General features: G+C 39.6%; 2 long non-coding RNA genes across 2 annotated transcripts in view; one reads left to right on the top strand and one right to left on the bottom strand.

Annotated features, from left to right (window-relative positions):
• Positions 1 to 11,004, bottom strand: part of LOC138029929 (uncharacterized) — a 45,574-nt gene that overhangs the window by 25,641 nt on the left and 8,929 nt on the right. The gene's annotated exons all lie outside the window — the stretch shown is intronic.
• Positions 1,829 to 8,143, top strand: LOC138029927 (uncharacterized). The gene is made up of 5 exons (XR_011127973.1): positions 1,829 to 2,175; positions 2,301 to 2,344; positions 3,488 to 6,216; positions 6,363 to 6,400; positions 7,833 to 8,143. It is a non-coding gene; the product is annotated as an uncharacterized lncRNA (long non-coding RNA).

Raw genomic sequence — 11,004 nt, 5'->3', positions numbered from 1 at the left:
TAGCCAATGGTTGCTAAAGTTCGCAATGAAAACAACCAATCGCCACCAATCAGTTACAAAGGAAAAGAATGCTTCATTGACTAAGAGCGTGAAATGATTACACGTGACATTGTTCCCATCCACTGACGCACACATCGACAGTGAACAAAAACAATGCAATGTTGCTTGCGCGACGTGGACCAAAATAGACGTTAAACGTGCTTCACAAGCAGAAATGATTTTGGTTACCGCGAATCGAAAGTGCTGAGATGGGCGCGTCTTCGTACAGGGTCACAAAAATGCAACAAGCGGCAATTACAATCACAATTCTCTTCATAAAATTGATCACGAAGGGTGAGAATGATGGAGTAGCTTAAAAGTCAGGAAATTGCGCTTTCAGCAATCAAAATAGGAAAGTGCTATCGAAGCTCCCTCCTAGGATCGGCCAAAGTCAAAATGACAAGAATTCTGTGGCGTCTATAAAGGAAACCAAAAGTGCTGGCATCTATTGCTTTCTAAGCTACTGACAAGATGCTTCCCCACATTTACAAGAAAGGATGATGCCGTGATGTAATTTCGAACGCGTGCTACAAAAGCGCTGGAATCGTTTGTTTTCTAACTATTAACAATAAAAGGGTGAGGAACATCAGTCAGTTAGATATTGTTGGGTCAGTTTAAATAAACTTTAATCAATCAGGCGCAACCTTTTCTGTCGAAGTGTCGTTACCTTGCGCATCACTTACTCGCTTTTGCTCAAACATGTGGAAACTATGGCACTAAGTTCGTCACAGATGCAAAAGTACTCATCATCACAGTATCCCTAAAGGAGTTATAATCATTCATTTTTAACTTGCAAAAACAGACATATTCCACAAGGACAATCGAATAAATTACCCTTGTTTGTTTTGAAATATTGGGTGGCATAAAATTGCAAGCAATTTAAATTACAAAATGTTGCTAACCATGCAACAAACTGAAAAATTGAAGCGGAGAATATTTCAGTGAGACGATACGTCTTTGGACAGATCAACATTAAGGAAAATGAAAGTCCGCCTCTACCGTTCAGCTGGAGCGGCGCAAATTTCGATAAATAGCTACAAGCTCTTTCAAAGAAAATTTAAAATTGCTTACAAGGCGAAAGCACTTTACTCGGCTTGCGCGCCCTTCAGATGTAAAGCTGGTACAAAAGCATTGTTCTAGGAAATTAGGTAAGCACTCAAAAAAGGCATCGAAAGTGCATTGCTAGTGCATTTTATGTCTCCAACAGTCTTTCTTTGTTTTACTAAGAAAATATGTTACATATAAGGAAACAATTGTCAATTTCGTGTCAAACCCAAGTGGTTCAGTTGCAATTGGCTGAAGAGCAGGCCGACCCAAGGTGACAAAATAAACATAGATATATTCCCTCATTTGATCAATTTATCACAAAAGGTGATAATGATGAAGTAGCTCTAGAATCGGCCAGTGTCAAAATGACAAGTATTCTGTAGCGTCTATCAACGTAATGAAAGGCGCTGGCATCGATTGCTTTCTAACGATTACAATAAAAGGGGAAGGAAGATTAGTGTGGTCTTCTGTTGAGACGCAAGTTACTGACAAGACGCTACTCCGATTTTCCAAGAAAAGATGGTGCCGTGATGTAATTTCGAACGCGTGAGGGTAAGAATCAGTTGGATATTGACGAGTTAGTATAACTCAGTTTCCAACGATTAGGCGCGACCTGTTCTGTCAATAGTCCGCTCGTTCGCTTTTCTCCAAACACTATGACACCAAAAAACAAAGCACGAAACCAGCACACCAACAACAACAAAAAGAACAGAAGGAAACAGCAGCCGATGGTAATGACTACAAGGCTTGTGACTCTAATGACGCTCAACCGCGGATTAGACTTACCGCAATTCAATGGCCCCCACGCACCGCTTGAGTGAACTGATGAAATGATGTTGTGTCAGAGAAAATGATTTGTAAGCAAAAATCCCAGATAGCACGCACATGTTTGCAACTGGATCGGTATTGGACGCGGCCCTTGTGTTTAGGACTAGGCTCCACTAATAAGTGCGTCATCGCTGTCAACGGTAACATACCGTGCACAAATTTCAGCAAAGAGTTCGAAGTCGACTTTCATCATGCCTCCGAAACCACCAACACCTATCGATCCTCCAGACCCTGATCCGGATAAGAATAACGATTCTGAAAGTACGTACACTGATCTCGCGCCAAACATAGAGGCCCGTAGGATTCCACGTAGTTGTTAACTTTTCCGCTGTCTTCCTCCTTGCGTTTTAACATGCTTCTAACCTACATTTCCCTTTTTTCTGTAGCATATAAAAAAAAACATAAATGCATCATCTTGTAAAGTCAGAAGGTATGTGCGACATCTTTCTTTTCTACAATATGTTAAATTTAAAGGTCACTGTCTTCCTCGTCTTTTAAGGATTTCGCCGCGGAAGGTTCTTCAGCAAACAAAATGTGCTTACGAAGCAATTGTAAATAAGCTTAACAATGCCGTAGAGAAACATGCTTTTGACGAAAAAGTATGACCTGTTTTACAATAAAGCCAAAGTAGATTACTTCATTCTGTCTTTAAACTGTTGTCTTAAATTCCCTCTTGAACTAATAACTCTCCGTTTTTCGGATGGACATTTGTACTAACATAGAAAAAATCATTTTTACTTATCATTACAACGTCTTGGTGATCGACGAGTGTTAGAACTGTTCTATGACTCGCCATAACATTTTTGTGTACAACATTTACACTCTCTGCGATTCCATTTGGTATCACATATAACGATCAAGCAAGCTTAGTATTAAACACCCTCGTGTTTTTAAGGATTTCGCTACGGAAGGTACCTCTGCTAACAAAGTGTGCTTACGAAGCAATTGCAAATAACAATGCCGTAGAGGAATATCCTTTTGAAAAGTGTAACCTGTTTTACAATAAAGCCAAAGTAAATTACTTCATTCTCTCTCAAAAATTTGTCTTAAGTTCTCGGATGGACATTTGTACTTAGATAGAAAAACTCACTTTTCCTTATCAATATCTTGGTCATGGATGAGTGTTAGAACTGTTCTATAACTCGCCATAAGACTTTTAAGTGCAACATTTATACTTTCTGCGATTCCATTAGGTATCACGACATAACGATCTGGGAGGCTTAGTATCAAACATCCATTTTATAGTTTGTTCCAATCAAGCAATTTCAAGTATTGAAAAATAATTTGCACAACTTAACAGTGAAGTGCTTAATCAAAAGAACATCACACTGGTCATGACATCTACGAAAGTTGGTCCATGTTCTTTAACTGGGGCCTACTGGTAGACACACTTTGACTTTCCATAATCGTAAAGTTGTTCACTTATAATTCGAAGATTCAGTTGAAAAATACTTCAGTGCAGTATTAAATAATAACTGACCCATTTTTAAATTACAAACAGTTCTTCGGGTTGTTTAATTTGACATTAACATCAAAGATAACATTTTGATCTTCTAAATGGTCTTTCATGCAGGTACTGGTAAAAGAAGAAGACAATAGAAAAATTTTATGTTCAACACACATTGCTGTGATTTCAAGATGATTTTGGACGACGGTAGAAGTCATGGGAGATGCAGCTTTGTCACTTTGAAGCAGTGATCGACTTTCAATGTAGTTGATGAATACAGCATCAAGCAAATATGTTATCTTGAATTTATAGCAATGTATTTGTTGTTTCGCGTTAAAAGAGCGGTCATCAACGATGCTCTCTGGAATTCATAGTGTAGTGTCCTCAATTTTATTGTAACAAGGATCCTGGACAAAAATATAAACGTTTTCGTAGTCAACTTTAATGCATGGTGTTTGCCTTAAAATAGGAGAGGAAGGAGAAATCGATTGCAATGTCATTAGTGCCAAATTACGGTAATCGCAGGAAAGAGTTTGAATTTATAGCAATGTATTTGGTGTTTCGCGTTAAAAGATCGGTCATCAACGATGCTCTCTGGAAATCATAGTGTAGTGTCCTCAATTTTATTGTAACAAGGATCCTGGACTAAGAAATAAACGTTTTTATTGTCAACTTAATGTATGGTGCTTGCCTTAAAATAGGAGAGGAAAGGTTATACCAGTAATCCGCTAGATTGTAATACACAGAAATCCAAGAGGAAATCGATTGCAATGTCTTTAGTGCCAAATTAAGGTAATCGCAGGAAAGAGTTTGAGCGAGTCTCATTTGCCTGCTATGGACTGTCATTTCCCTGAAAAATTACAAATTGAGACGCGCAATTAAAAAGCAAGGTCTAAATGCTTGCCCTCAAAACACATATTTTAAAGAATCTAATATCTTCGATTACAGTTTACTCGCGAGGCAGGCAGTGCGCATCGACATCTACTATAAACAATGCAATATTGGTTGCGTGACGTGAACCAAAATAGACGCTGATCATGCTTTGCAAGCAAAACTGATTACGGCTGCGACGATTTAAAAGTGCCGAGATTGACACGTTTTCAGGGCCATAAAAATGCAACAAGCGCAATTACAATCATTGCTACAATGTCAACATACACTATGACAATAGTAAAGCACACGTCAGACACGCGAATTTTCAAAGAATGCTGCAAAATTCAACCCAGGGAACATGCACGACCATCAATGGCCTCACAACGTTAAAAAGATAGCGAATATGCGATTTTTAACATGTTCAGTGACGAGGGAAGCTCATTAGTGTCTTGTTTTCTCTGAGATTGGATTAGATACTATGGAAATTATAAGAGTTCAAGCGCATTCATCGAGACGAACACGCCGGAGCGTATCAAATGACTGTCCAACTGGTAGCGCGTTCTAGCCGCATGTCGCGATACAATTTATACTAACTTTTCTAAATGATCTTTCCAAAAACGTAGAACTCATTAATGACATAAATGAATAAGGAAACCTTAGAGGCCAGACTGAAAGCAAAAGAAAAACGCAACGCAAAATAAAAGAAATCCCTTTTAGTTCTGCAATCCATTGTGTGAACCTCTTGAAAAAAAAACCCGCATTTCTGTTATGTCCAGAAATGGCGCTAATTATACGCGCGTTGATTTCAATAAGCGTCCCCCCTTAACTTCAACATCAATCGTGTCTCGGGACACAGACAATGAACGCCAAAAAGTGTCCCACAAATGCTGTTCCTCAAGTAACGATAAGCAGCTGCATTTACCCGAAGCTAAAAATATCGCTACCCTTTACCATGACCTCATTGCTAGAAATAGTTAGCAAGTGCTTAGGGCGCTTTCCTTTTGTCAGAACTGGCCGGCCAGACCAGTCATTTTGAATAGAAAATGCAACAATTTGAAGAAACACTAGCATGATAATCCCTCGCATTCTCCTGGAGGAGAATATATCATCCTCGAAGTGTTTATTTGAAAGCGTTGTAGAGTTAGCCCTACCAAATGCCCTGTCTGGCCCGTCAGTTCTGTCAAATGGAAAGCGCCCTTAGACTTAAAGGGACACTTCGTGTTGGATGTCAATTAGGTGCATTTCTGACAAATTATCCCCCTGTTTGTGCCGTATCGAGATATGATATGTTCCAAGATGTCGATCAGTGCGACACACGATGTTGTGTCAACTCAAGGTTAATGTTAAAAATCGCACGAAAGAGTTTCAGCGAGTCTCATTTGACCGCCATGGATTGTCGTTTTCCTCAGAAATTGGCATCTGAGGCGTTCATCAAGCCCATAGAGAAGCCAATGGCTGTTCAAGTTCGCAATGTAAACGACCAATCGCCACATATTAGTTAGAAAAGACGAAGGAAAAGAATGCTTCATTGAATAAGAGCGTGAAATGATTACATGTGATATTGTTCCCACCCACTGACGCACACATAGACAGTTACCAAAAACAATGCAATGTTGTTTGCGCGAAGTGGACGAAAATAGACGCTGAACGTGCTTCACATGCAGAAATGATTTTGGTTACCACGAATCGAAAGTGCTGACATTGGCGCGTCTTACAGGCCGCACGCAGCTCTTTGCAATTGGATCGGTATTGGATGCAGCTCTTTGGTGTTTACGGCAAGGCTCCATTGTTTCCTTTCTGGTAGCTGCGTACTATAAAAAGCCGTGCGCAACGCTTGCCTTAATAAGAGCACATGATAATCAATTCGACCTCACTGAAGGCAAGATTTCAGCAGAGTTCGAAGTCAGCTTTCGCCATGCCTCCCAAACAGCCACAAAATAACCAGCCTAAAGACAAAGGCTGTCCTCCAAATCTGAGAAATGGTAAGGACCAAAGGGATTCTTAAAGTACGTACATCGATCACGCGCCAAACATCAAAGCCCGTGGGATGCCACGTAGTTATTATTTTTTTCGCTGTCTTCCTCCTTGCGTTTTAACCATCTAACCTGGATTTCCATTTCTTCTATAGTATATAACGATTACTGCATCATCTTGTAAAGTCAGAAGGTATGTACGCCATCTTTCGCTTCTATAATATGTCAAATTTAAACGTTCACTGTCAGTTTGTGGCGCCAGATTACAAGCTTTGTAGGGTGCTAGCGTTCACGAGGGCCACCAAAAAGAGAGAACTGACCGTGATTTGTTTCGTGGCTCTTTACAAAGGCAATTAGGCTTTCGCGCTGCGCTAGCGCTAGGAGAAAGTGCTCTCGTCTTTCTGAGGATTTTGGCGCGGAAGGCTCTTTTACAAACAAAATGTGCTTACAAAGCAATTGTAAATAACAATGCTGTGGAGAAAGCTTATGGTTCTAAAGAAGAAGTATGACCTGTTTTACAAAGTAAATTACTTTATTCTCTCTTAAAATTGTCGTCTCAAGTTCTCTCTTGAACTAATAAATCTCGGTTTTTCGGATGGACATTTGTACTTAAATAGAAAAACCCACTTTTACTTATCAATATAAGGTCTTGGTGATCTTTGAGTGTTCAAACGTTGGATAGCCCTATCCACCGGATAAATCACTATGCAGCGGATTAACACTAGCAAAACCAATTGAGTTACCCGGTGGATAGTGATTTATCTGGCGGATAGCGCTATCCATCGTTTGAACAACTGGGGCCTGTTCTATAACTCGCCATAAGATTTTTATACACAACATTTATACTTTCTGCAATACCATAAGGTATCACGACACAACGATTTGGGAGGCTTAGTATCAAAATGTGCTTACGAAAAAATTGTAAATAACAATGCCGCAGAGAAACATTATCCTTTTGAAGAAAAAGTATGACCTGTTTTACAATAAAGCCAAAGTAAATTACTTCGTTCTCTCTCAAAATTGTTGTCTTAAGTTCTCTCTTGAACTAATAACTCTCCGTTTATCCATAGTTAATAGACTATTAACTATGATATTTCGGATGGACATTTGTACTTAGATAGAAAAACTCACTTTTACTTATCAATATGACGTCTTGGTGATCGATGAGTGTCAGAACTGTTCTATAACTCGCCATAGGATTTTTAAGCACAACATTTATACTTTCTGCGATTCCATTAGGTATCACGACATAACGATTTGGGAGGCTTAGTATCAAACATACATTTTATAGTTTGTTGCAATCAAGCAATTTCAAGTATTGAACTGCAAAATAATTTGCGCGCCTTAACAATGAAGTGCTTAGCCAAAAAAAACATCACAATGGTCATGACATCTACGAAAGTTGGTCCATGTTCTTTAACTGGAGCCTACTGGTACACACACTTTGACTTTCCATAATCGTAAAGTTGTTTAATTATAATTCGAAGATTCAGTTGAAAAATACTTCAGTGCAGTATTAAATAATAACTGACCCATTTTTTAATTACAAACAGTTCTTCGGGTTGTTTAATTTGACATTAACATCATAGATAACATTTTGACCTTCTAAATGGTCTTTTATGCAGGTACTGGTAAAAGAAGAGGACATAGGAAAAATTAGATGTTCAAGACACATTGCTGTAATTTAAAGATGATTTTGGACGACGGTAGAAGTCATGGGAGATGCAACTTTGTCACTGAAGCAGTGATCGACTTTCAATGTAGTTGATGAAGACAGCATCAAGCAAATATGTTATCTTGAATTTATAGCAATGTATTTGGTGTTTTGCGTTAAAAGATCGGTCATCAACGATGCTCTCTGGAATCCATAGTGTAGTGTCCTCAACTTTATTGTAACAAGGATCCTGGACAAAAAAATAAACCTTTTCGTAGTCAACTTTAATGCATGGTGTTTGCCTTAAAATAGGAGAGGAGGGGAAATCGATTGCAATGTCATTAGTGCCAAATTATGGTAATCGCAGGAAAGAGTTTGAGCGAGTCTCACTTGCGTGATATGGACTGTCATTTCCCTGAAAAATTGGAAACTGAGATGCGAGACGAGCTTAACAAATCAAGCCAACAGAGTAGTACTAAAAACAACCAAAAACAAAGGAAAAGAATGCTTCATTGAATAAGGCCGTTAAACGGTCACAGTTGATATTTTTCCCACCCACTCACCGAAACGTCTACTTCTTTGCGACCTTGTTCTGATAAATAACTGCCTCGAGAAGTTTATCTAACAGAAAGAATGAGATTTGCTAGCGCACAGTCTGCATGGGTGACAGTGACCTTGTAACATGCATCATGAAAACACTTCCTGAAAAGAATAGCGCAATTTAAGAAGCAAGGTCTAAATGCTTGCCATCAAACACACATTTTAAAGAATCTAAGATCTTTGATTACAGTTTACTCGCGAGGCAGGCAGTGCGCATCAACATCCACTATAAACAATGAAATTTTGGTTGCGTGCCGTGAACCAAATAGACGCTGATCATGCTTTGCAAGCAAAACTGATTACGGCTGCGATGAATAGAAAATGCTGAGATGGGCACGTTTTCAGGGCCATAAAAATGCAACAAGCGCAATTACAATCATTACTATAATGTCAACATACACTATGCGAGTCAGACACGCGAATTTTTACGATGAAATTTTTACAATGAATTTTTAAAATGAAACCAGGGAATATGCACAACCATCAACGTCCTCACAACGTTTAAAAGATAGCGAATATGCGATCTTTAACATGTTCAGTGAGGAGGGAAGTTCATTAGTGTCTTGTTTTCTCTGAGATTGGATTAGATACTATGGAAAGTATGAGAGTTCAAGCGCATTCGTCGAGACGAACACGCCGGAGCGTATCAAATGACCGTCCAACTGGTAACGCGTTCTAGCCGCATGTTGTGGTACAATTTATACTGACTTTTCTAAATGATCTTTCCAAAAACGTAGAACTCATTAATGAAATAAATGAATAAGGAAGCCTAGAGACCAGACTGAAAGCAAAAGAAAAACGCAACGCAAAATAAAATAAATCCCTTTTAGTTCTGGAATCACTTGAGTGAACCTCTTGGAAAAAAAACCCTGCATTTCTGTTCTTATGTCCAGAAATGTCCCTAATTATATGCGCGTTACTTTCAATAAGCGTCACGAAGTGTCCCCTTGCTATTCTCCCCAACTTCAACATCACTCATGTCACGGAATACGGACAAAAAATGTCACAAAGTGTCCCCCAAATGCTGCTCTTTAAGTTAAGATTAACTGCTTCATTTACCCAAAGCTAAAACTAACGCTAACCTTTATCCTTTGGACCTCATTGCTGCCGGGAAATAGGTAGCAAAGGCTTAGACTTAGAGAGACACTTCGTGTTGGATGGCAAAATTGGGTGTGCATCTCATTAGAAAGGAAAGGAAAAGGAAAGGAACTTAATTTAAGTGTCTAGTCGTTCTAGCGCTGGAGCGCTAATTGGGGACACTGTAAACTGAAATGAACAATGAAAGTAAATCTAGTCAAATGATGGTTTTTGAGGAGAGGGGAAACCGGAGTGCCCGGAGAAAACCTCTCGGAGCAACAAACTCTCACCACTGCGCCGTCCCTGCACCCCTTAGGTTCATTTCTGGACATAAGGGTCTGTCCGCACTTATGTTCAGAGATGTGGGAACGTTCCTCAGAGAAACAACGACTCTACCATTTACACAGCGCCACGACAGTGAGTGAGCAAGAGGCCACCGAAGGAAGCCGGGAAGCTTCTCTCCTTACACATCAATTTCCAGTTGCGCAATCAGCGGTAAAGTGCATGAGCCTTGAAGACTTAAGGGCTGATTATTCAATCAGTTGTCAGCCAGGGCTTACACCTCGTTTCAGCTCATTTTCATTTTGACCAATCCCAGTAAGGCCGTTCACTGTCAAAACAGTGTCGAAGAGGCAAAAACGAAGGAAAAATGCGTTTGTCCTTTGAAGCAGCTCACTTCTAGAAAGTTCTGGAAGTAAAAGGATTGTTAAAACTCGCGATCTCATTTAGTGTTTGTTTAAATAACCCGCTCTTGAAGTCTTGGTGATTAAAGAGATTAATCTACTGTCGATAGCGTACGTCACTTCAAGTGTACGTAGGTTCTTATCATCAGCACAGGTGGTCAAAGGGTGTGAAAGAGGTTCATCTACAGGCATGCAAGGCTAAGGTGTTAAAGCACAAATAAAGCAGAAAAGGTATAATTCTTAATCACGTTTGCGTCTTGAAAATTCTTACGTCATCACTAATTCCAACGGAACTTTTTGGATATTCTTGACTTAACACCATCCGAAAGAACTTCTTTGTGGCACTGTGGGTGCAACTGTAATAATAATCTAGTTGCTGTCTTCTCTATTTTTCGATAAAGGCAACGTCGGCATTTGTTTGACAACTCAAGACGGGGGCCGCATATTAATGGTTCATGCTCAGGCTAACAGGGGTTAAGTAGACGAGTTTCTTTACAGCTTTTCTGCAAGACTTGAGTGTTTTTTCTAGAGATTCCAAGGGTGCTGTTGGCATCGTGCGTGATTTCCTACTACTGTGACAGAGCGGACGGGACACAAAGGTAATCATGTGTCTTGCCAGTGCAAAGTGACTGAGATATCAGCCTTGCAAAGTGATTACACAATTTCGAAAACTTGAGACCAATTTGAAGCCTTGTTTTATCGATAGTTTTTTGTCACGTTGTCAAGGTTAACTAAGGCATGGACTGTGCACACCTTGCTTGCGTATGACAGCCAGCCAAAGTC

Source organism: Montipora capricornis, chromosome 13, assembly GCF_036669925.1.
Source record: "Montipora capricornis isolate CH-2021 chromosome 13, ASM3666992v2, whole genome shotgun sequence".
Classification (NCBI taxonomy): Eukaryota; Metazoa; Cnidaria; class Anthozoa; order Scleractinia; family Acroporidae; genus Montipora; species Montipora capricornis.
This window is presented reverse-complemented; position numbering and strand designations above follow the sequence as displayed.